Genomic DNA, 27,523 nt, shown 5'->3' with positions numbered 1-27,523 from the left:
GGTGGTAACCTAGTGTAAAGGTTGCCGAAGTCTAAAGCCTAGGAAGCTGAAACCGTGTATTTCGACGTTTGTTCTACTTGAAGAGTACTTTGAATCACAAAGGTGATCGGATACAGGAGATACCGCGGTGTATACGGTTAAGCGTCAACGAGTGTATTGGTTCAACGAGTATTCGACCGAGGAAGAAGATTCAGTTTGAGGATGCAAGTCTCTTTAAAAAAACTGCACAGAAATGTAGACGGTCATAGATCGTATCTTGGGACACACACGCGCGGTCGAGTATTACAACACATACCAGTAATATAATCCTAGGTGTCTCCGTCATGATTGATATATAGAGATATACACCTATTTGAACATACGTTCGTAGTAAATTTCTGTTATGAATGACTTCTGCCGCTTTTTGGCGTTATACGCTTCCTAATCACTGATTAGTCCGTATACGTATGGAGTACTAAGCTGTTGTGTGTCGGCGGAAGATATACGGTGTGGGAAAATTTTGGCCTATTCACACAGACATTTGCGAGTCTGCTGGCGACAAGGCGGCGAACGTTCAACGTTGTTTTAAACGTTTTGTTGCTTGTGCTGGCTACGCTTCTCACACCCCCAGAGGGTATCTAGCCTGCGGCGGGTTTTAATGCCGGTGGCGAAGGAGCATTGCGCTACATAAAGTCGACTGCAGAGCTAGACCTGAACTTAGCTAAGACGAGACGCAGAAAATACAGCACCGGGTGACGTGGTGGGGTTTGCGTGTTCATAGTTGATGATATTCACTTCTGCTTTTTGGGTTTGCTAAGACGGATGGAGAGATTTGGTCGGTGGAGCGAACGCAACGGTAGCTGCACTTCTGGCCACTGGCATCGAAAGAAATGCGTCGGAAAATAAGGCGCCTATATCAGGCGAGGGTCGGTGAACTTTGTAAGTTGGTCGCAAAGAAAGGCCTACGCTGATACATGAAAGAACGAGGCGTATCGCGAATTGCGGGCAAATTTGTGGGATAGCGCAACCCCCACTGTTAGCGCGTGCAGGTTAGCGTCCACAACTGGCGTCGCAAGGGGATATCATGCTAAAGAAAAACTTACGACGATTCTATGTTGGAGCATCACCCCTTTAAGGCAAGGGGGCAGCTTTTTACGTTCCTAATTGCCTAGTTAACTCTTTTTCGTTTTTGCTCTTTTTCGGTCTTGTACGTACATGTTGACTTCAAGTTTTAAAATAGTCTATTACGACATACATGTAGGCCATAGTACTCAAGAAATCTAGAGAGAATAGTATTTTTCAGTAGAAGGAGCAGATGTCAGCCCATGCAAGTCCCAGTGGTTTTTCTACCAAGTTTTCTGCTGGTGTAGGCCTTTGCCGGTACCATTGCGAGTAAACATACTTTTATGTATCACTATTTGCGAAGGTGCATACTTCTATTCCTTACGAAAGTCTCAGGTGAACCTTTGGGTGGTAGGTGGTTTGGTAGATGTGGCGCATCAAAATATATTTATTTCCATGTCTGCATGTGCGAATGAGCAGGACTTCGGGAGAGAAAAATATTGTCGTCAAACCTTCACTTTGTAAAGAGCAGTGACTTCCAAGAGCAAAAAAATGAAGACTGAAAAAACAACATGGGTTGTAAGACTCCATCAAGCTCTGTACGTCTACCCAGCTACTGAGTACGCATACGGCAGGCTTTGTTGAAGGAAGTAATGGGAACAGTTACATTTCCGATGCTCGTCGGGACGGGTGGTTGTATCCACTGCTTCGAAAATGACACTTGTTGCCAACAAGTTTTCGTAGTTCATTATAAATGTACTTCTATTACTTTAGTCGTAACGGGCGAACGTCGTCGGCGGGCTACGAGTATTTGCGAGTATTTCGGCAGCGACACTGGAGAATTTTTTTTCGCACCGTTTTACATAGAGGACGGTAAATATTACATGGGGTAAATATTACATAGAGCTGAGTTGGCCATTTAGGCATTATTCATCTGGAAAAGCTGTCTGCATGTTTTTTTCCCAGTCTTATTCGAACAGCGAGCAAAGAAACAGCGTTTACATAAAGTTCATACGAGAATATGTATTGTATTATTCCAGCTAACAGTCGTCATGCAAAACTTCATATTGGTGTCTCAGTCGTAAATTTGGCAACCATTTACTACATTTGGAGGCAATAAATAGAAACTCGTTTAGTTATATACACAAGCCAAGAAAAACATCAAAATCCCTGTATCTGAAGCGCGGATCAGCTTTTCCTTATCGAGGTGCTACTGTTGATTTAGTTGCTACACAAGTACAATCACAATTGTACAAATACACAAACAAGCGGTAGAGACGCATGAGATAAGGTTAGGCGCAATATATAATAATGACTCTATAGGCGAAGTCATACCGTACGTGAGTGCACGAAAGGGATGCACTGAATTATTTCAAATTCAGTATTAATAGGAAGGAGTATTAGTTTCATCTGTCTGCTTCGCTCTGTCTGTTCATTGACCCCGCTCCTATTTTTACTTCTTGACCGGCAAAGCCGGCTTAATTGTGCTAGACTGTATTGACCTCTTCGGGGGGTCGACACAGCGTCAGTTATTTGGAGGACCTTTAAGCCACGAACAGTATAAAATGGATACTGATGCAGGACCTCAGCGTCTCAGTTGCCAACCGGATTCATGTTTGGTCTTCATTTTGATCTTTGCAACTTGTCTCAGCGCTCACAGCAGCGAACAATGGTTTTTGCGGTAGCACGGTAACATAGTGCTATGAACATGCGGAACGATGAAGTGGGGGCGGATAGAGCTCTTCTTTGAAAGAAGGCGATGTCCTTTAAAGTGAAAGCAAGGGTGGTTCAGGCACTGAACCTGGTAAAGCTTCTTCTTGCTTTCTCTCTCTGTCTTTCGCCCTCGTATCTTCCCTCTCTCTCTCTCAAGCGTTCGGTGGAAAAAATAGACAGTCACATTGATGAGACGGGTTTGTACCCATTGAGAACAAATGCGAGGCGTCGGAGACGGACGAGAAGGTCGATACGGGACCAGACGACCCCTCGCCCCTTTCGAAGGAACGAACCATGACTCTGAAACCGTCGATTGACGTAAAAGTCGGGATAGTAAAAACCGAAAAAAGAACTAGAGGTAAAAGGGTAGATCTCAAAATTCAGTGAGAAACGAATGATAGAAAAGGGACGAACGTACGAAACTACCGTGGTGGGCAGTACGAAAGAGAGGGTTTTCCGTGGGGTTTAAAAGCAACGGAAAGAAAGCGAAGGTATTTCTCGCAGCCGCTATATAGATAGCGAAGGATCTATTTTCGCTTGACCAGCAGCAGTAGCGGCGGTGGTCGCCGTCAATAAGCGGACGACCTCAGATCTTTTAGTTTCACTGATTTTCGCATCGATCACTGGCGGCGCCGGTGCTACGACAGTACTTACTTTACTGCTTCTGCAGTCTTCAGTCGGTGGGACGACTGAAAGCCTTTGAAGGTGAAGTAGAGCTAGTAGCCGGCCAGCAGCCACTTTGCCCTCGTCCTTTTACTAGTTTTCGTTTCTTCAGAACGTCTGTTTCTCGTCTTTCCCGTTCACCATCTACATCAGTTGTTGGCCTCTGCTGCTACTGTTCTCTTGTGTCCGCCAATTCATGGGTGTCTTACTCATTTTGCGAGACATCCTTGCGTCAATCCTTCCACCTAATCAAAAACGGGAGCAAAGTAAGTAAACTTTATCTGCAGCAGAGCTCCTTCCATTTTCTTCGAAAGAAGTAGAACGTTATAGTTGCTAGCTAGACACATGAGCAACGACAAAGCAGAGAAAGATCTTCTCCTTGACCGGGGCTCGCAGCTGCGCGTCTGCTGTCTATCTGTCAGTTTCAAAGTAGCACCAGTGTATCCTTCCAGTTGTAACTTAGATAGTGTGTGTAATATAGCCGAGGACAAGTAAGCCAGTAAATCTATTGAATTGGCAAGGATGCATAGGCAGGCCGAAGATTAATGGAAGAGAAGTGAAAGGAATGAAAATACAGAGAGACAGCGACAACCGTAAGGTCAGGAGTAAGAAATAGTAATTGTAAGTAGTGACAGGGACATAAGGAGTTTATGATAAGAGGAGATGTTATAAGAGTTTTTTTAAATTAGCGTTTCTTGCTGGGTTCCGCTTTGTATTCATCTGCTATGCGATGATACCTCGATCTCTGTGGGACAGACTCACCGAATTAAAAAGGAAATCTTCGATGATATATTACAGTTGTAACCAATAATTATTGTGGATGGCGAAAACAAAAGTTGCATAGCGGCCTCTTTAAGAACTTTTCCGCCGACGATTGTCTCCTTGCTCAGTGCTTTTTCCCTTTCGCAATTGTGATGATCAGCGAAGGGCTGACATCATCGGCTTCACGTAAAACCACGAACTTTGAAGTATAGCCACCGAATCGAGCATTCGACTCGATTCTCCTCAGACCTGATGGCGTTCTTGTTTGCGAAAAAAGCAGACGCGACATTACAAGAGACTAGCCTAGAAGAACAGGGCGAAGAAGTTCTTTTATGAAGACAGTATTACTGGAACGACAAACGCGGGAAGGTTTATATTATGGTGGTATATCTAGGGAGGAGCTGACCTAAGCGGAAAGGTTTCAACGAACGTCACAAACGATTTTCCAAGAACAACTTACAAATCGGATGCGCGAATCAGCTGTGACAGTTAGATCTCTGTGGCCTAGATTCATTATTTCTAGAAAAGATTTACAGATGTGTGTAGTGCTTAGTTGATATAATACATTCTTTTTGCTCTATTATAAACCGCAATAGTCGCAGACCGATGGTCCGTGTTAACTTATTCAATCGATGGTAGTACAGCGTAAGTTGAATTCAATCGTATGACTACGATTGCTCTTGCTGTTGTATTTTTGATATCAATATTTATAAATGCTTTCTGTTTTTTCTCCGTCCTCCTTCAGTAAGGTGCCAACACGCTACGATGATTGCTTTTTGTTTTGTGTTTCTGTTAATAATTACAATGAAACCGTATAACGTTTTTGTTGGCTGTGCAGTTATGATTGACTATTGATTTACCGGATAGCTAGTATATTGTTGCATCCAGATTCATCGGAAATCGTTTTTACATTAAAGTTACAATCGTTACTATACAGAAGTGCGATGAGACAATCAGATCCAAAAAAGAGACAAGAGTCAAAATAATCATAGACGCATGTACTTAATATCAGTAAATTATATGACACAGGCAGAAGCACATACTAATAAGCAAGTACCTTATGACTAGTTTTTGGCCCCGGTCAACGCTGCTAATGGAAGACAGATGCATCAATCATTTATAGATAGTAAAAGGAGGAGCTGCAAAAAACGCAATGTTGGTGGCGTTTTCCTCCAGTTAGTGTGAAAACATGGCAACCGCCAACTTTATAGAAGGCAAAGATTAAAAGCAAAAAGGACGAGTCGACAGTGACATGTCTCCATGAATCGTCAACAAGGGGGTACCGCGCTTTTCTCGAACCTTCTTGGCTAAACAAATAGTCGATGGCTCTCTTTTGTTGGTTAGCATCAAGCTTCCCCTGCTTACAGCGAGAAGCGTGTCATGGTGTATGGAAAAGCATTTCAAGTCTTCTCACGGCGACGGAAGAGCAGCAAAACGAATAAACCCGAGATGATTCGAATATCCGATAGTTTCCCAGTGGAGGCGTTTGTGAATGGCCATTTGTTTCAGCAATACGTGGATTAAAAACGGGTGATCAACAAGTGCTCTGTTGTGGTCGAGACATTAGTGAGACATATAAGTATGTGTAACTCTTCAGTTATAGTTATTTACAGTCAGGAAATTGCTTGGTCGGATTGTCGTACGTCGTAGTTTCGGGATGGGCTCTGACGTACTCGTTTTTATACTTTTGTTAATTGCCTATCAGTGCTTAATTTTATTTTTATCAGACCATTTTACCATTCTTTAGCAGAGGAAATTCTATTAACCTGTAATTGGTTGGATACCGGCGGACCTTCTGAGGCCATCTCTAAAGTCAAATTTTTACTAAGTTCAAGGAGTGTGGTTTCATCAGCGATGATCTGCAATTATTTTCAATGACAGGGACAATACCTGTTTTTTTGAGAAATGCAAAGTTAATGGAAAGACTCCAATAATAACGTGAATTAGAATTCTATTAACAATGAATATAAAAGTGTCTGTGATTATTAATAAACACTCCGTAAGCGAACAATAACGGTGATCATGCTTGTCTAGCACAATTCAAAAGATCATTGACCATTTCGTTCATTTTGCTTGCTTGAATTTCGGGAAATATCGCTGATCTTTAGTCCACCTTTTATATACGTGGGTAAGCTAACATAGTGTACCTATAGGTCCAACTATGTGTGAACGAACGTAGAAATCAGCAGGCTACTTAATGTTTGCTATGCGAGACGGCAAATTCTACGCAGAACCGCTGTCGAACCGTCCTCATACGCTAAAAGCAAAAGACAGGTCATCTTCAACCCACAATATCACAGAACGGGTCGGTGTGGTACATGCTGTGGAAATGGGGCTTTCGTTAACACTCATGGAGTCCGTAATAGCGCTGCTACCCACAATCTGAGGTGTTCTGCATACATAGTCTTCTCTTTCCCGATACTTGCAGGAGCATCAAGCCTTACCCCCTGCCTTTGACTCAAACTGCCATTTCTACTTTTCTCCTGCGGGTTTTCTCACTGGTCGTCTTTCCTTTTTCAACCCTTCTCTGCTACCCTGAGATCCGAACTTCGCCCATGCCGCGACGTCGACTACGACAAGTATAAGTCGAGTTCGCACGATAACTCAGATCGAGGCACAAGAAAACTATAGTGCGTAAAGAGCATCGAGGGTGCAGCACGTCATTTAGTTTGCTGCAATGGTATGTTGGAAGCGGAAACTACAGCGTACGCAAGCTAGGAGAAAAAGGAATACGGGGGCATGGTGGAAGAATACATGTGGGTTAACGGCACATGGCGAAGCTAGGGCCAACGGTTTCGCGAACACTTAGGAGATTCGAGGACGAATCGGCTCGAAGGGGAGCATTTCTAGGCAGTGTCTTGTATGCCACACTCAAAAGTGAAAACACTGTTCGTCACGTGCGCCATTCAAATGTGTGTGGTATTTGCAGCCAGCTCGATATAGGAATGGAAAGGAAGAGAGCAAGGGAGAAACTTGGGACGTTCGTCAGTTTTTTTTTCAGAACACTGCTGCTGCGGGGACGGAGGGCCCTGACTCTTCACTGGTTTGCTGGGTAGTGGTGGCATCGCGAAGACTAAACTTTTTTGCCCGTGCTGTGGCAGTCATGGCCGACTGCAAGTATGCCTGCTGTTGAATATGACTTTTCGTACTTGCACCTCATCTCTCCCTTTACCCTCCAAACATCTCACGCTTCCTTCGCTTCTGAACCGCTCATCGCATAGTCGGGAGGCCACTCCGTCCGTAAGTCAGCTTTATGAAATCGTGGCTTTCTCCGTCGTTTTCCCAAACTTCGCATGAGTACTTGGCTTGGGCTACCGACAGAGGAAGTACTAATGACTGCTGGTTCTACTACCGTTCAGATGTTGGCCCACAATACAGGTGGCCTCCTCGCTAGTGCACACGCAAAGCGTGCGTCCCGCGTTGTCCCCCTTGATACAGCAGCGCCAAATATACGGCAACTGTAAAGTCTATCTTTCCCACAACGCCCTACATGTCTTGCCACTTTTGTGCCGATTTCTCTGTTTCGTTCAAGCGTACAAGCAATTCAATGTCTCTGTTTTCACCATTGTTCCTGTCTGCCTGCCGCCTAAGACGTGTTCTGGATACCCGATGTTGAATAAATGCGACACGACACGCGGCATCGGCCTTTATAGGGACTACATCCACACGGACAGAAGAGGCTTTGGTAACACACAGCGGAACCAGTAAAAGACAGACGGCGGGGAAAAGGAAAAGGACCACTGCACTAGCGACACGCAAGATAACTACTTGAAGCACATCTGTATCTGGCTGGCAGCTGCAATTGCCAATACTATTGCTCCGACAGCGCATTGTTGGCAAATATAACCCCCAGCCCTACACTTCCACACTTTTTCCTGCACCTTTGTCACCCCTCCCTTCGGCTGTTACTCGTCCGAGTCTGTTCGATGGACTTGATTCCACAAGAAACAAGTTCAATATCCCTCGAGCCAGTATCAGCAGGAAAGTAGCAATGGGACACGAATGAATTCTCCGTAAAGCAGCAGATAACGACGAAGGCGACCACCGAAGAAGACGCCCTAGTTTCCTCTTTCCATAGTGCTTGCGACCTCCTCGCAGTTTTTTTCCCATCCATTGCCTGGTTCTTCCTCTGTCCTGTTTGCTCCACTAAGGTACAACTTCGATAGAATAGACAGACGCACCAGACAGACGTCTCGTACGGCTGGTACACGTCTGTCGACTCAGTGCTTACGTTCGGAGAGACTGCTTTTCTTCCTATATACTCAGCAAGCGACTTGAAGCGGCCCTAATGTCTGGGCTGACTGCTGGACACAACAATGGTAGTAACTTATAAAAGAAATCGATTATGGATGAAGACAGCGGTAGGGGCTGCCACCTGCAGCTACCTGCTTTATGAAATCGTTCGTTCTGCAACTGCAGTATTGTCTGCTCTGCTCTGCCAAAAGGTCATTGCCATGAGTTGTGCGCAGATCAGTGCAAGGAAGCCATTGTTTCTCACGTGTTTACTCTTTTCATCAATTGTGATAAAGCGAAACTGCTATCGGACTGCTACGCTTCAATTAAAGAGGGCGCTTGCGTAAGGTTTGCCGCTGTGCTCTGTGTTGTTCATGCGAGTAGGGGCAACATTTTAAAGTGGAAAATTGATGAACTATTCCACAAGGTCGATGATACGTTTTATAACGTACATGCACGTCGAAGCCCATTTGGAAGGAGTGATTAGAAAGCGCTGGTACATAACAGAATGCGTGTGGCTGAAAATCAATGGCATATAGGATCGTTAATGGCTAAGACGAGCTTCTAAAGCGGTGAGATATTTTTACAGATAGGTCTATTGAAATCAATAAGAAATTTAATGAACGACAAAGCACTAAGAAATAGCACACAGAGCTAACTACCCGCTCGCCTGTTAATACGTGAGCAGTCTTGGTGACTTTAGGGAGGAGCTGGAGAGAATAAACTAAGTAATGCTTTTTTCGGTTAATACCGGCAATGTCGTACATAATATTATTCACTCATTCACGTTTTTCTACAATTAGTTAAGTGCCTACTGACCCGCAGAGTTCATCTGCAAGATATTTATCGTCCCAAACGGTATAGCAAAAATAAAATCTTCTCTATATTTTGTGCAGCAGGTCACTTTGTTCATATTTTTACATTTGGCATTCACTCAACTTGGTATATAGCCGACGTGCCTTGGCTCGTTCCTTTTACGTGTCCCGCAAAAATTTCTAACCTCAGGAGAAGTTCACACAGGATAATAGTTCTCAGTTATAAGTTTAGCTACGCTAAGTACCAGAGAACGTAATACTAAAAAGAGGACGACATAATGAAAGTCAGCCGATATAAGTTTCTTGACACTGTCACTGTGGCATGGATCTAGCGTCTAGAAAAGTTGTAGGTAAGCAAAATCAGTACACTCCATAGAGTATCTCTTCATGAACAGATTTTTTCTTACCTTTCTCTATTTGAGCATATTTTCAATATAAAAAAACGTGTGGTCCTTATTTTTGCCCATTCGAGCCCTACTTGTGTGTTTTTCTAATCTGGCGATCCTATTGGTGCTTCTAGCAAACACTGGGTCACGATGAGGTTACAAAGCCAACCTTTGCCATTTACCGAAGTTTGGCAAAGCACACAAGTTTGAAGGAGTGAAGTGGCGATGTTGAATGGGGTTTAGCAACGGCGGATGTGGGGCTGACTGGTTTAGGGTGCGAGTCTGGTTGGAGAAGGAGGTAAGATCCATTACGGAAAAGAGCAAGGAAAACGACAATGAAACGCCGTACGTGTGCATCTGGAAAAGAGGGCTAGCAGAAGAGGAGAAAAGCGAGAGATAGGCAATGAGAAGAATTAGTTGAACATATGAGAAAGAATTTGCAGAGTCGAAACAGAAGAACTGCCATTTGATAAACAGCGAACGAGCAAACGGTGAACGCGAACATTCAGTTGTTAAACCTCGCGTGGGCAAAGATTCCCCTGAAGTCTTTGAAGATGAATCCACATCGTTCTGGCAGCACTACATTGGTAAAGGAAGCACAGGCGCTGACCCACCACCGCAACTCCCGTGCTCGGCGCTCGCTGCCCGCCGTTTTATGTACAAAGAAATAGAGCGGCGGTGTTTCGAACGGGGAGCGAATATGGACAAAAACGAGAGCCTCACTACCACGGCGATGCCAGCAGCGGCACCGGCAGCGCAGGGGACCAAAAAATCGACCATGAGAAGAACGAGCACTGCAACGACCGCCCCTTTGTTACGCGAGGGTCCAACACATAAAGCGAACACCAACCCGCGAACAACTAAATGGAACAGAATGAACAAGATGCGAACTATTTGCTCGTCGCTGCGCGTGTCATTATTATGTTCCTCTCATAAATCGTCTCGAGAAGCATAACCGTAACTAAGGTCGGCGTCGAGTTGCGACAGTTGGGGTAATAGGGATGATAGCAAGGGTCTGGGGTAAAATTGGTGGATGAAAGCAAAAAGGATGAAAAGCAGGGCGACCGAGGGCCAACCCAATGGAAGGCGGAAATGATCCGGACTCCTCATGTCGCCAGGCGAGTCGAGTGGGAAGACAACGTTTATTCTTAAGTTGACTGTTTTTTAAGAGAGCCTGATCATTTTGTAAAGGAGAAAGAGTAGAAAAATCGAAGTCTCCGAAGTGCATGCAAAACTGCATAAGTGTGCGGCTACGATGCAGTTTGATCGATTTGGTATAATGCGAAAAGAGCTTAGATTTCGAGTATTTTTCACAGGGACATATGTTGAAATCAATAACAAAACGTATATTTACCTGGGCTGATTATAGAATCGGATGACAGAAAATCTTGGCGAGGTTCTGGTAGAAAAATTTTACAAATGTCAACCCATTTCTACTGAAATATTATACTGAAACGTTTTACGTCTACCAGAGCCATTGGACTGGAGCTTGTTGAGAAACACAGACCGACAGATCCTAATCTCATAGAGCCCAGCCGTACTAAAATGGTCTTTGTACTTGACGACTCGTTATTAAAGCTGGTTCCCTTAATTACATCAGCTTTTACTGATACGAAGCTGTTTGTAGTATGTGTGTGATCTACTTTTCTAGCCTCCCCTACGAACTAACGTCACGGCAATATCTACTAGCAGAACTTTTGTTATACTAGGCGCATGAGTTGGGCGTATGAGTCTCATCTATGGCTGCCTGATTAATCTAACTCGACACTGCTATTAGCTGTTTCCTATACAGAGTGTTGAAAAAATAATACGAAAGAAGCTACCGAGAGTTTATATTGCTTGTTGCGAAATGCAATTTTTTGTTGCAGATTTGTTTTTTCTGATAATTACGTGAGTATCGCCGTTGATTTCCAATGATCAGTCACACGCCACTAGTCGTGCATCAAATCAATCAGCAGCGGACAACCCTATGCGCCTACAATCGTCTTAAGGTTTGACTCGTGCTGCCAGTCCTGTAACTCATAGGTAGAAGTAATGAAGTTACCCGAAATGTTTTAGAACACTTACTGTAAAAGTGCGCATCTATAGCTATATGATGCAGTTTCTGAGCTTGGCTGAGTACGAGACAAACCGTAAATCGTTTAAGGGAACACCGGTCACCGAACCAGGATCAGCAAACATTTTAGCGTTAAACGAAATCCTTATTACCAGTTACAACTGTAGGCATATATAATCATAGGCTGCATACGCAAGCGAGGATGCTGTATGTTTAATAACTTATAATAAATATATATATATATATATATATATATATATGTGTGTGTATATATATTTTAAGTGGTCGCTGTAGGAAAACCAACTGGGTTTCTTCATTTTTCTGTAGCTTCCTAGATTCCAAGTAGGAACAAGTCTCTAATACTATACTTAGGTGACTATTCTGAAAGCTTGCTCGTACAGAAAAAGAAAAGGTCAGGGCGATAGAAATAATAAAAACCATGAAATCTGTGATGCCAAGCCAGCTATTGTTAAATGTATTTTGCTCAATCCTCTACAACTGCTTCTATACTAACTATGGCTTCCATAATTCCAAGTACGTAGCAGTGGATTGTACACTGAAGATAACGATATTCTGCTCAGTTAAACGTCAGACTAAGACAGCGATCTAACGTGCCAACTATAAACAAAAGAGATCTTATGAGAAATAGAAAGGCTATTTCCATCCAGCTTCGACCGAATACAAAAAGGCCGGCCTTATATTGCTCTAGCTTATTACTACTATTCACCGAAGCTCCGAATACATTCCGGGGCTAATTGACACAAACGGTCTAGCTGATACGTACCTATAAAGATACCGATTTTTTTTGACTCAACGTATCCATTACTCGGTGAGATCATGCTATTGTTATTAAGAGGAAACAGTACACAACGTATATTTGCTACAGAAATTAACGGATTTTTAGCAGGCAGGCGTGGCTGTCACCCACCGTAAGTAATAGGCACCCTAAATTGACCATTTGCTATCTCTTTTCGTTAGTGACACGCCCACCTTTAACCTAAATGAGACCTTGAATAGATAAATTTAATGGCTGTTACTTCAATTTGGGCAGCTGAAACATGATGAGCTGTAGAAGTGTACGGCACATAAAATTTTTTTCCAATTTTTTTTTTCGAATATTGTCGCCATAGTAGATCTTTCCTGGTGCTTTGTAGTAATCATTTCGATATCCGTTCTGGTTGAAATTAAAATTCCTAGATCCATGAATCATAGAAGACAAGAGCCCTCAATACTCAAAAATATTACTTCACTTTTCAAGCGACTCATAGGGCAGCTTTGTAAATTTGATCAAGTCAATCAAGAAGTGTCACAAATCTGCACGCGTCCTAGAACGGGTTCCTGCTTACTATAAGCTTACGTTGTTGCTTGAAGGAAACGAAAAGTGGTGTTCAAAGAAGTCGCCACATTGTGAAGATGCTGCCACAAAGGGAACATTAGAAAACTCCAAAGACACGTTTAGTGAAGTAGGGTATCTGAGGCTTCGGCTGGAAGAGGTTAGCAGAATGAAAGTTCACTAAGGCAGTTGAAATGCGATTTACGTGCTGGCAAAACTACAGTCGACTGGAAGCTGGTTACAGTGCGGTCGTTCCTCGCCAGCTGTAAATAGTCCATGGGAAAGCTACTGGACGTGAGATCGGCCTTAACGTGTTGCCTCTAGGCGTGTCTTATTCAAACGGGCCACGCGTCCCAGTCCTAGAAAAGAAGACTAGACCCGTTTTTCAGCGGTTGCTAAGACCGGGACAAGTTCATTCAGTCCTTTTTTTACTTTACATAAAGCTTCGTCCAAATTATTTTTTAGTTAGTAAACTGAAGTCTGGATTTCCATATGTTATCCCAGATTGACACGCAACCGTGCTTAGTAGTAGCCTACCAACGGCAGTATAGGCAATATTTACTTTTAATTCTGTCCCAATGAAACATGTCTTCGAACTACTTACTAGTTTTTGTTAGAAACTTATACAAGGTTTTAGCAAAGCACAAAAGTCAGCAGCGGAAAAGGCTAAGCAAGAAAATTCTTCAGAGGTTAACTGGTTTTCCTTCTTCGCAGCGTGAATGGTCAATTAATAGAATTGATAGCTACTGGGCCTATCGATGTCAAAAGCCGAAACACCTAAGCGGAAAGATAAACTAAAAATAAGGTCAATAATTATTTTATAAAATCGTTTCCATGATCGGGAATATGTCTCGGTGAATTACACGAGCTTTATCTAGAATTATTGTCTTGCCACCATTTTTTAGTGCTCGCTCGTTAATCGATCACAATCCTAGACGGACAACATAACCCATAGCGTAGGTTGTTCTGCGTTAGTTCCCTTAGATTACGATGAACGTTTTTTACAATGCCTGTCCCATTTCCGTTTAGGCCATACAAGGAAAGTATTACTTGAGGCAATGTGATCAACCTGATCGTAAATATTACTCTGTTTAACGAAATTTTATACATCAAAGGGGTCAGCTTCTAGCTTCACAAACTGTGCTGAAAATTCGTAACTTGATGGTGCAGGTAGCATTTAACCTTAGACTGATACAATTGTTATGTAGAACTATTTAGTTCTTTACGAAACTGTTACTCCCAGCCACGCCTTTTTCGTCCATTTCTTAGGTAACTTAATCTTCGTTCCCAATGACTACGATCTTTCGTTGTCTAGAACAGTTGTAATGTCATAATAACGATTGTAACATCCCGGACTGTGAAGATCAGTATATCTCGCTGTGACTCAAATCAAAAGTTCTGCGTTTTCTTGCCGCTGTCTCCTGGTGGCGATTGCTGGTGACTAGTTGGACCTAAATACGTCTAGGTGCATGTTCGTTCCCTTTGGCACTTTGGTTTTTTCGGTAAGCACAGATGTCAACTAGTACCTATCGACCGATCGTCACGAGCGGTACTTTTCGTTTATTCGCTGGCCTTGAACCAGTTTTGATTTGCCCCAACTATTTGCTTTCTATAAATGAACCCTTCTTCGTAGGCTTCTGTTCTCCTCGATCCCTGGCGAATACGGATTCCCTGCCTTTTTCAAATAGCCTCAGCGATGTCCCGGTTCTCCTGTAACGATCATAGTGTGGAGTACAACTATCGATCCTGATAGATTTGCGTCCTCTGACGTCGTTCTTTGTGGCTGGCATTGCTAGATATAGTTTTTTTTTTAGCAAAGTGGAACACCCATACTGACGATTTTCTGACGTGATAAAATTTTTGTCAAATAGCAACACATATTGATACTTTCTGAGATCACTCCATTTTATCAATAGATATTTGAAGCATCTTTGTCTTCTTATCGGTCTACTACATCTTTCTCATTCAGCATGGGAATACTTCTTGGCCGCGCTTGCATTTGTTAATAATTAATTAGGCCAATAGTGCCGACCAACTAGATGCTTACATTGGCGTATTCATTGCGCGTATTCTTAATATTCGATTCTACATGCTGTGCTCGATTCGAATAACACCGTGCCATGAAACGGCTGCTGTTAACAATAGCGGTCGTTGGGCCACGGTCGCGATCACTCAGATCGCTCTACCGTATGGAGCATATATTTTATGCTTCTGTCCGCCTCTTTACTCTTCGCCCTACCATTCCCTCTCTGCGCAGATGCAGCGCCGTCTAGGTAGAAGAGTTACGTGAATCATTGCTTTCCCCTTTTGCCTCGGCCGTTTTTCCTTTCTCGCTTTCTATTGCTCTCTGCACAAAAAGGGACGGTCGATCACCATTCAGGCAGGAGCATTTCCCACTGCCGCTAGCGCCTATTCGTTGGCTCTTTATTCTACCCCAATTTGCCTCTCCCTTTCCATTTTGCAAACTCAACCGATTCCCTAGCAGTGTTTTTCTTCTGCTCTTCTCCTGCGTTCCTTCCCAAGGATTGTTCCTGACTGACCGGTAGAAACCTGGCTAGCAGATAGGTGCCTTGGCTTCTTCTATCTGTTCTTCTCGTGTTCCTTTCCTCTTCCTCTTCGCTCTTCGCCTCATTCCATTTTTTCCTTTGTCGCCCGTTGTCCTACTGCTGTTTTTGTAAATTGTCCTCTACTTCTCTTTTCGGCCTGCTGCTTCTGCCTTCTGCTGTCCTTCCACCAGTCGGCATCCTGACAGCAGCAGTAGGACATAGGAACGATTCCTGCAAGAATAACCTTTCGGACCCCATTCCTCAAGATCCTCTCTAACTCAAAACTTTCCCCCTTCGAACTAGCGTCTTGGTTTAGCTTTGCGTCCTTTTTAGTCCCGTTTGTCGTTTCTGACGCGACCGCCTTGGAGGCAACGGCCACCCAGAGAGCAACACGGACAGGAAAAAGCGAATGGCATCCAGCTGGCTTCGGCCGCTTTGGAAGCCCCTCCTAAGCCTCCAGCTCTTCTAGAATCCTGAATAGCTTTTCTACGACTTGTACGGACCACTTCGCAGATCTATCTGCTGCCCATCTTGTTGCGAGGAGAAACTTTGCTACAGCTGTTTTCGTAAAATGATGTCGATGTGGCCCGTTGTGTTCTACTCTGGTGTGACCTCGCTTGAATGTATTTATGTTCGTAGCACGAATGTACGTTTACTGCTGAACATTCTTCGTTCGGTTCGTCGTCTATCAGAATCGCTGGTGGCGGCGGCAACGGAGGTAAAGTTCTATAAAAACGCGCCACTGTCCATGCTGTATTGCCCCTCGTCCTGTGCTATTCTCGTCTAACACTGCACGCTGTCTAATGTCAGCTTGGTGGCTAGTACCTTCCTAACAATCACGGACAAGTGACTATTTCAGCAGAACAGCTTCGCAGAAAGGAAAAGAGAAAGGGGCGATGTACAGCGGTATAGGCAAATGATCCTCGAGCGGCTACCTTAGAACGAGAAAGATACCCGTAACCTTCCAGCACGAGCCAAGCAGGCAGTCGGGCCTAAGCAATGTGTCTTGGAACGTCTAAGAACGGTAGGGCATGCCAAACAGACATGATGATGGGCAGAAAACGTCGCGGGAAGGGGGTTAGGGGCGGTAGGCCAAATTGAAAGCGACTTCTTCCAGTGCTGATTTGGACAACAGGGTACTTGGAATAGGACACTGTTCACAAACAGTTTTATTGCTTACGCATATATTTCTGTCAACATTTGCCCTATGCTGCTATTGATCCTTGTACAAAGTAATAATGGAAGATAGGTATTTTTTTCTGCCGGTAACAAATCGTGAATAATAATCACGAGAATCGGACATGAATGACTGCTCATAAATTTATACAGCCCTTTTGATTATAGGTGGTCGATCTGAGTGCGATTTCTGCGCATGTATTTGGCATCCACGTGGCTTTTTATTCCTTTTCTGGCGAGGTGTTGTGGTAATTGATCTAGTATATCCGCAAGGTCGCTGGAAAGATACGTTAATATCATTTATTATAGCATTTCCGTGTACTTTACTAGCCATAAAAATCTAATTAAGTAGCGGACGCGCGGTATAAATCTTTGCATGCAGACACCATATTGTCGTGGTTTAACCTTTGAGGAAAAAAATTTTTGACAAAAAAAAGCTCGATCAACAAACATCGATATGGTAGACGTTGCTGTTAATAACTACGCTAAATAGAACCATTGAAAAGTGTTTCAAATTATACGTCCAGCGCTGTTGTCTTAGCTCTGAACGGATTCAGTTCAGCCAATCAGGAGTGGCTCATTTGTATCACTTATTAATAGGATAGGTTAAGGTAGATGGAACCGGTGTAGCGTAAAATATCATTTGAATGCCTGAAACTAGCAAAAAGTGCAAATTCTCACTTACTAAATCATAATGTTCAGCGATCTCTAAAAGTTATCTACATATCAATGACGTTTAAAGCTGCTAGCTAACAGTTATTGAGGCGCTGGCTTTTTCGGTTGAAATGCGTATACTTACTCATTTTGTCCTGTAAGGAATAAAGTTCTTCATATATATATATGAGTTAATGGTATCGAAATGTTTGTATTCTACGCTGGTCACACGTAACTGCACGGTTAGAACAGAATTGGAAATTCGGAAAAATTACACGGTCTCTGTTAGCGATCGAACTCAATGTTCTAAATATATGAGCTCTACTCAGTATCCAGTCAGCTACGGAAGTGATTTTTTTCTGTTAGGGAAATTTGACTAATTCCTTCACCCCAAGACAAAACCTATCTCACGTGGCCCGACCCAGTCTCAACAGATGGACTTAATTCGAAACTGAGCTGGTTGCCAAGGTAGTTGATAATATACTAATAGGAGGTATACACATACGCAAAATTCCGCACTCGTACTGAGCATTAAATATAGAAACCAGTTACAATGCAAGCAAGCGCGCGCGCAAAAGACCTTGTGGGATGGTTTAGTTCCTTTCGCTAGTAGTGAACACGTGATCATCTAAGTGGTTTAGCGCTAAGACGATACCCAATGGTAGTATCGGGCGTAACACTCGTACGGCGAACCTCATAGCCAACTTTCCGAAAATAACCACAGTTAAAAGTGTTGAAACAATTACGTTTAAAGAAAATCGCATTCTATTCATGCAAAGTAACGAGGTGAAGATAAAACATGTACACGCGCTCAATTACTATCAGCTGCAACAACATTAGAAATTTAATTGATCGAGCTTTACGTTATAATCCCTCTACTTTAATAATCTTCCTTTAATTAGTGTCTATTGGCTCATGAGTGCGGGCTTGAACACGCAGTTATATATAAACCCGAAGACTTGATTAGGACGTTACACAGATGATATTACCTGAAGATTGTCGTGCTAATGTGCCCTCTAGGTGTCGTTAGTAGTGGAAAGTCAATAACGGAACCCTAAAGGGCACTACATTTCCGAGAAGATAATTTATCGAAAAATAGACGCAATATCATCCAAGAGTTTGAACCAAAATCTTATACGAGATACTTATAAGCGAACTATGATCGATCGAGGCATTATAGATTAAACGTTCTTTACATTATAACCAGCTAAGAGCTAGGTTGCCTCCTAAAGCCGGCACCCTACACTTCTTTCGTGCTTGCTAGGCTATCGACCGGTCTTGCACACCTTGACTAAAATCACGGGTATACACAAATAATAGTTCAAATAAACATAATTGAGTGGACCCTCAACGGGATGTGGTATACTCGAACGCAGCAGCAATCAATAACCGATATCACAAAGCTTTTTGTGGGAGACTTGGGGCTTTCGTTGTGTAACGGTGGTTCCGTAGGTGACGCTCCTTAAGTCACCGCAATTAGCGTCGAGTCTTCAATCACAAGGATTCCCCCTCAGATTACACTTTCCTGTGCAATTCTAAATTCCAAATACATAGGAATCATATCAGGGCTTAAGTCTGTTTTAGCTTAATAAGATACATCGAATACAAGCGGGCTTATAGCAAGCTGGCCATCTTTCAATATACGGTCACCACGTTCGGATTACGCTGGTCACGTTTTGACAATATCGATATTATTACGACGTTGAGATAGAGTGAACTATTATGTAACGGGAGGTCACCTTTCCGGGCTTAGTCGGAAGAAAACTCGAACTTTTAGTTTAAAAGTTAGTTTGAATTTTATCTACAAAAGTGCAGGATATTTATCCTGCTTTTAATATCCGACATAATTTGCATTTCAACTTTGAATTCAAGACCCGAATGTCAATAACTTCAAAACCCTTATCATAAAGAGAACTACTAACAGCTATTTCATAGGTTTAAAAAAGTTCTCCAGCCCCTTCATAGAGACTGAGTTACGCTTCGTTTCCTATGCAAAGATCCCGCAAAAAAAAATTGAATAATCTATAAGAAACAGTAATTACAGAATTCAAACTGAGAAAGCCTATAAAATAAGACAGCAGTACACGATGAGGACTTCCGTTGAAAGGAATGACTTTGAATATTTTGATAATTTGTTTTTCGCTGTAATAAAATGTGTAAACGATGGCCGGTTCAGCTTATTCCTCAGCTTGAAAAATCCTAGCGTAAACAGCTTTTAAAATACAAATGTAACCTGTTCAAGGCATAACTGATTTTAGTTTTCGTCCGGCTCTCCAAATTTATGCCTACTTGTCACACTAATATTAAAAAATTTTTTCTATTTATGGTTTTTTTAAACATATATATATATAGATTCGACTTTGTTAAATAACTTACCTATTTGCAAATAACCGTACGAATCCTTGCCCTTCAGAGTCAAGATAGGGTTCAGAGTCCGTACACTTTGCAAGTAAAAAATCTTCCTCTTGCTGGATTCCGGACGACTTCAGCATTTACGGAACGCAACCTCGTGAAACTCGTATCAGAAAACCTAACGGCAAAAGACTAGATAACTCGGAATCGAACATTTGAGCAATAGCTGGCCGCTGCCTACGTTGGCAACGTAAGCAACAACCAGAGGCGGCCGGATTCGGGGGAAGAAATGCACGCATCAGTATCCTGACTTACTCTTAAAATGGGATTAGGATGTGAAGGTAGCAGTTTTCCGCCTCGCAACCTCTCTCAGGCAGTAAGAGTCAGTTGCAAGTGCAGAACTAGCATGGGAAGGGAAGTCGGAAATCCCGGAGGAACCCGGCAGGACCCGTTCGGGCCAGGCATTGTAATCCATACTGACGATGGATCATGTAAATTACATACCCTACTTTACCCCCGAAGCAGTAACGTTGACTTGATGAAATCAGTACTGTTATGATCGGTGCTGCTGCGTTTGCTATTTCTCTTATGAACTGGAGTTGCTATGGAGTGAATTCTACCTATTTAAAAAGACTCGAGCCGTATATATAATCGAGACTCGGTAGGAAAGCAGAAATAACAAAAAAACTTGAGCACGAGATCTATTGGCCTAATAGGTTCGCATTGTATTGAAGCATCGTGCATCTTTGTTGCTTGCTGTCGTGTCAGGCTAATGTTTATAACGTACGCGATTCTACTAACAGCTCCAGATTCTGTTTCTAATTTAAAACGAAGTTATTTTTTATTATTATATTATTTAAGATGATTTTTATTAGCTTGTTTTTTTGTTTGGCTAAACCCGTAACACTCTTTACGGAACTTGTTTTGCGGCAAGCGTGCGTCTCTCTAGTTAAGGAGGATTCAGCACTGTGTATTTATGCCTAAGAAGAAGGCGACGCATATTGTCCTTCTCGTCCCTTTAAATGAAGATAAAATCAAGAGTTCGAAAATCCAGTGCTCTCAGTCATCATCCGTCCGTTTGCTGTTTATTAATCTATCGGCCTCGTTGACAAGTTTGCGTGCTCAAAAAATTCTTTAAGTAATGTAGTCAAGAAACGCCGATTTTTAGTTGCGTGACATGAAGACTGATCATCTACGCCGTTCGACAGACTCGCCGGGGTCGCTATCATCAGTCTCTTGCTGAAAAGCAAGCAACAACTCATCAGCAAAAAAATCATCATGTTCCAGCCCATAAAGCTGAAGCTTCTGAAGAATATCTACCAGAGGAAGATATAGCTGGACAGAGAATAGTATTGCTGAGACAAAGAACGATAACAAAAACCAGGGAAAAAAGATATCCTAAGGGAGACATCGTTCAATTATTTACTCGCTTTCCGTCGTACAATGATGACGTTCACTACCTCGTTTGCCGCTACTAATGTGCAAACTACAAAGCTATGTAGAATTACTTTACCCTATAAGCAATGGCCAGTAGTGAGTGACGGACCCGTTCACCGGCCGCTGTCATACAGACGGATGTTAGCTGGTAAGTATTTGTTTTAGCTTTTTCTTGCCAGGCTTTAAAAAAGCCTAATGCAGGCAACGAGAAGATCTTTTACTCATTTTGTCCCCAGACGGCTCTGTATGTCGGTATTGCTGAGCAGAGCAAGAAGCACTGCTGGAGCCATATAGGTCATGTAGTCCAGCAAAATTTTGATAGTAACAACGGCTGCATCCACAGCAGTTGCGCTCGTGGCACGAATGGGAAAAAAAGAATCATAAAACCACTCTTTATAGACACTGGGAATTTTGGATAAATTACTGATAGATGCAAGTAAATTTACAGGAGATATATGGCAAAATAATGGGTGATCAATCGGATGAAATGAGTCCAACTCGAGATGGTACTTCTTCGACTGCTGTTGATTCTTTATGGGATACATCTGTATATAACATCGTCTACGCATGTCTTTGTCTTGCGGATTTGGTATGGGACGGGCAGTTGTGCTAATGATATTCAATTTACATTTCATCGGTTGTATGAAACTTCGGTCAGGTTAGTAACGTGCGTACAATATAAAAAGTGGCTTTATTACGTATCGACTTTAGTAGTATGACAGCCATCATATCTAGTCGTTGGACTTTTCTTTAGTTTAAACACTTTCAAGCTATTGAAAAGTTGGCGGTACTTACAAACAAAAAGGCATTGTCGCAATACGTTTAAAGAGCCAGACGTAGCTCCTTACAGCAGACCTGTAGTCTCCTATACTAAATAATAGACTGTAAATAACTCAGCGCCGTTTTTTGTTCTTACGTTTCCATTGTTTACTTACTTATATAAATCTAACACACAGAACGCAAGTAGGCAAAAATATTGCACACGGATGGAGTGGTGACTGGAATCAGACGCGCTCTTATCAATTTTAGCTAATCAAATGTAAAAATAAAAAACAAATAAAATAATTAAACTTCTTTCCATACTATTGTTTCGCAAAGTACAAGTACTTATAGGTTCATCTGATAGCACGCACCTCGAATACCTCTACGAATTTGTTCCAATCGAATTTTTCGCCGGCACCAAGTCTGCTTTCAATGCCTTTTTTTGCCTCTTCCCATTTTTTACAAAATTCAGCGCGTTCATCGTCGCTCATATCTACGTATCTCTTCGAATCGTTAGGGTTCTGTCAGAGAAGTAGCAGTTTAAGCGAGGAGAACAAAAACCGGAGATAAATAAGGAATAGTGACTTTAGTCAGGCAAGCAAAACAAAAAACATGAATCAATAAGGAACGAATTAAGGCCCTTTAAATTGCACAAGAGCAACGGGTTTGGAATCTTTTTGAAGTTTAGGAAATTTAGCCTGTTTGCGGACAATCGAAGTAGCCGTATATGATGCTATAAACTATTTGTCCTGCGTGGCGAGTTTGAATGAATTTCGACGAGCAAGGCATCCTATCTAAATTATAATAATAACTAATTACCTTTATTTATAACAGAACCGACCTTATCATGAAGAACTTGCTCAGACACAATTTCTCACCGACCCTAGCGATGTAGTCGATAACTGTAAAACGAACGGGCAGTCAATAATTGATATGTCAAATAGAAGGCAATGTTTTTTATGATGAATACGCGCATCGGCCTATCCTATAGCACAACCAATATTTCGATACTTTATATGCATTTTTTACCGGAAAATTGAACTTTTGACGTTTATATATAAGTATACAGAAATATAAGTATACAATAAGGTAAGCAAGCGGGCAGTTACCAGCCCCTTTCGTAAGAAATAAACGCATCTTGTGTAATTGTTCTCTGCGGTCCATTTACAAATTCTGTTTTCTTGCTCTAACTGGCTTCATTACCTACGTGTCCTTCCTTCGTATTCAAACCATGATAAATGTCTATATCGCACCGTACTTTATGAACTAATGCATTAAAAAACGCCCAAGTCATCTTCTACAGTTAATTAATTAATTTCAAATATTTTTATATTAATTTACTATAAGTTAATAATATAAATTTCCCATTGAGATTTGGTTAGAGCAGTCCTGCTACGCTGGATATTGTATCAGCAGAATCTCTGGTACTTAATTATTAAATATGGACCACACTTCAGACTTTTCATCTGATATCTTGCAGCCGCGTTCTCTAATGAAACGATTCAGAAACGCACTTTCCTTGACAAGGATAATTTTGGGCCTGGATGTTTGACATTCCCGTTGGTGAATACACGAGGGCACTACTTTTTATCTGTTTTAGCTGCTGGCAGCATGAAACTGGTTGACTTAGCACCACAGGCCCATATATGTTAAAGGCTGAAGTGTTAAACAGTTGAGACGTATTATGAGTCCAACGTATTATTACTATGTAAAGGCGAGGTATAGAATAATGGATTGAATTGGTGACGGTAACAGTGGGTCGTCAATACAATTGGGTAGTAGAAAGAAGCGAGCGAAGACGAATTGTCAAAAGATTAGTTAAATAGAGAATGGACGAAGTGGCCCAGCCCCAAAGCTACAGTTTATAGTGAAGCGTGTGAAAGAGACGGTGGAAATGGCTTGTGGACGACAGAAGTAGGTATCTACGGGTAGTGGCGTTAGGGCCTGTCTCAAGACGTGGGACGAGTTTAAGGTTCGTTCGTTTGTGCCATTTTCATACGGGGCACAATTTTTCGCAGGAGCTTATTAAACGCTACCCAAAGGGGTATGGACCAGTAGGCGTTCACCCAGGAAAAGTGGTTTCTGTTGAAACGTGCCGGGATCCGTTCAAAGCGCTTCTAGACAATTTCAGAGAATCGTGCGTTTGTGGTAACTTAATGAACTACGTGACCGTGGCGCAGTACTCGCGTTTCGGAAAAGTAGGACGTAGTCTCGGCGTCAGTCAGACAGGGACTAGTGCAGGGGACGGCCCGTTCGAGCCTCCTTTCTGCGGGGGCCGCAATGCTTTCAGCCTGGTCACGCTATGTCCGTCTCTGTCTGCAATCTCGTCTTCATAAAGTAGCATACGACATCCTCTGTTATGGTCTTGGATTGTGACAGCCGATAGGCCCCGTTGTGGTTGGAGCCTTGCGTTGACAAGAGCGTAGAGCGGGTTGCGATCCGGGTAGTATCCCGAATAAATCGCTTTTTTGCGTTGCGACGTCTTGCGGTCGTCAGCTGACCGGGAGCGGACCCAGTAGTGCGGGCGAATGCAGAGATACGCGCTGTGAACGCTCCTAATATCATAATTTCTATATCTGAAATCTGTGTATAAGGGGCCGAATAAATCATGCTATGTGTAACAGCTTATGCGAACTAATCGACAGAATTCTCTGTTAAATCATTTGTATACCAAAGGCTTGCACCTCAGTGGACTGAACACGTTTCGCAACCACCCGTAATATAATTATCTATTTTTCTAACGTATAAAAAAACATACTACTACATTGTTATCTATAATAATATCTATAATTTACGCTCCAGTTGTTATACCATATGTGTAATTTAATTTCGGTTATTATTACATTCTAGAAAAGTATTAAAACAGATGATAGACGTTCATTGTGCACAAACGGCGCTGGGAATATATGCACACCATATCTCTTTTTGCTATACAGTGTTATCGTTGGATCAATTCGTACATGGCTGTTCGACCAGTGACCGATCAGAATAATTAGTCTGAAAAATCGCGTTAGAGATATGGTTCATAGGTTTAATGTTAGTATAAAAGCAGTGCACAAATAAGGGTAGGTAACACGAGGCTGAAAAAGGCTTCGGTCGGGCGCAAGGTCACTGAATTGGTTAACTGCATATAATTGGCCTGGTCCAGCGATGTATAATCGCATGCATCTATATGTTCCATGCAATTTCATTTCGCTATTGTAGTTCAAATAGGAATATGCAATGTTATGCTGTAAAAGCTAGCATCTAGTGGCTCATAGAACTGGATACTGTTAGATCTGCTTTTGAAGCTATAGTTAAGATTATCGAAGGCTGTGATTGCATTATCGATCAGCAAATGTTGAAGGCATCCAATAGATTTCTATCTACTACATCTGTTTTTGAGATGATCTGCGAAGCTTCTTAAAGAAGAAAGTTACTTAAACTTGCGTTTGTGAGCAATGTTTTAAAGCCTTATCCCTATTTATTGGGTCAAACATTACTATCGAATCCCAGAACAACACTATCTTCGACGCACAGCAAACGGCAACGATCTTTTTGGTGATTTCCACAAGTACTTGTTCCAGAACACGTTTGACAGGCTGGAGTTCCAAGCGTAAGGGCTCACTTGTTGTCTTAGGCAAAAACACATGCATTAGTTTGCCTGCCTGCCTGCCTGCATGTGTAGAGAAAAAAAAAAACGCGTCTGTTACAGTAGGACCGTTTCGTGTGATGAACGAAGGAGAAAGACGTGATTTGCCTACGGCGTTTCAGTTGGCTCCACGCCGTGCTAAACTGCATGGAAATGTTCACCATGGAGACGTGCATGGAAAATATTTGGGGCACAAACATCGCAGGCGACTTTCTAAAAAAGTGACTTCGACCAAAGGGATACAGAAGGCAGTATCATACAGATTCTCCGAATGCACCACACATAGGTAAGTGTTGGTGAAATAAAGAGTGGAACCAAACTCTTATATAGATTCATAGTATATTCCTATGAGCGCGTCCTCTTCACATTTCTACGATCTGATAACTTAAGTTTAAATAAGTATGAATAAGTTAGAAATTAATAAGTTATCTCGAGGTAAACACTAAGTACGCTTTGATTATTTCTCTAAAAGGTGTCGAAAACGCAATTTTATCGATTTATTAACTTTGATATATCATGGTGAGAAAGCAGTAATTTTAAGAAACATAAACAAAATTCTACTAATCTGTAGAGCTATACTTATTCTGATTACTACTCCCTGGTAACCTGAGTATTAATTTGCTTCCTGTTAATTATAGTTGTGTAAAGTAATTCTCTTACGTAGCAAACCCCGTGAGCGTGAAGACAAATTGACGTTAACTGACGTCGCACTTGAACTGAATTGAAGGACTATTCAATTTCAATGGAACTCACACAGTGATAAGCCAATGCCGAAACACAGGCACAAAACCACTATAGTAAGCTTTAGCCAGCAACGAAGGGAATAGCGATACACTCCTACCTTCTGTAAAGCGCGACACAGGACGTTTGCACGGCGCCTTTGGAAGGCGAACATTAGCATGTCTCTGGGATCGCTTACCCAGTCTGTGACATGGGCACAATGGTTTTCGTTCAATGGTCTCACGCGCCGGCAAGCTTTCTCCAGCAGCACCAATGCTGCCAGTTTGGACAGCCGTCTTACGCTAGATTTAACCGCATCGCTGTCCCCCCCTATAGTTGGTACAATTTGGAAAACGAGACGGGACTGGCCTGGACCAGTCCGATACAAGAGCGATACTAACCCACGTCTCTTTCTAAAAGAGCCCAAGCCTTCTGGACCCCTTCTTAAAAGAGCCCACGTCCCTGGGTCCAAGCCCCAGGCTTGCTAAAGGACTCAGCATTCGTTTGTCTTGAAGGAAGAAGATAAGTTACAACATCACTGAGCACGGGAGTATGGGACAACGGAGAAACAATGAAGCAGCGGAGCATAGGCTTGAGAACGCAGACATACAAACAACGGCCAGACTATCCTCTGATATAACATGGCATATGCATGCTATATTAAACAGTGCACATAGAACGAACTCACGTGAAAGCTATAGTAACAGCCGCATGTACATCTTATTCGCTGGTCCAGCAACTACAATAACAGTGTTCGCGATAACAACAACAACAACGGCCTGCTTTACAAACTCTCTAAAATGGATGTCCGGAATGGTGATGGTAAACAGCTGGTAAAGTCCAGCTATTGCAACGGCACTAAGTCTCATAGCAGAGTCTCTTACCAGGCAAGTTGAACTTGTTCACATCCGAATACATTGGAGGTTCTCTATGAAGTTTCCTGTGCACTAGGTTTAGGTAAAATCGTCGGGATGATGAAGAGACTATCTGCAGTGTACATACACCTCAAACGGGTTAAAAGCGACGGAAAGTAGTAGAAAGAAGTTGAGCCGAATATACCCGAGCTATGACACACAGGACTTTTACACCGTGAGGTAGGAGAACAATGATTCTGTAACCCACCCAAAACAATGCAACACCTACGCTCCTCCCTGGACGCTTTGAAGTCGGCCATGTAACAGGCGAAGTTTGCGGTGATCTCAGCGGCTATAGTATAAAAAGTCACCAAGCGCATCGCATATAT

The 27,523-nt window shown here is 42.5% G+C and overlaps 1 long non-coding RNA gene across 5 annotated transcripts in view; it reads right to left on the bottom strand.

The window, feature by feature from the left end:
* Positions 1-20,599: 20,599 nt before the first annotated feature.
* LOC147755747 (uncharacterized) overlaps positions 20,600-27,523 on the bottom strand; it is a 27,068-nt gene continuing 20,144 nt past the window's right edge. For 2 of the 5 annotated variants that reach the window (XR_015326985.1, XR_015326986.1), the window contains exons 2-4: positions 22,749-22,831; positions 22,301-22,450; positions 20,600-20,969 (exon numbers count right to left, since the gene is read on the bottom strand). This is a non-coding gene — a long non-coding RNA (uncharacterized LOC147755747). Of the gene's footprint in view, positions 20,970-22,300; positions 22,451-22,748; positions 22,832-27,523 lie in introns of those variants that run through there. The other 3 variants (XR_015326984.1, XR_015326983.1, XR_015326987.1) reach the window with 3 other exon arrangements.

The sequence above is a fragment of the Varroa destructor genome, unplaced genomic scaffold (genome assembly GCF_002443255.2).
Source record: "Varroa destructor unplaced genomic scaffold, Vdes_3.0 BEIS01000004.1, whole genome shotgun sequence".
NCBI lineage: Eukaryota > Metazoa > Arthropoda > Arachnida > Mesostigmata > Varroidae > Varroa > Varroa destructor.
This window is presented reverse-complemented; position numbering and strand designations above follow the sequence as displayed.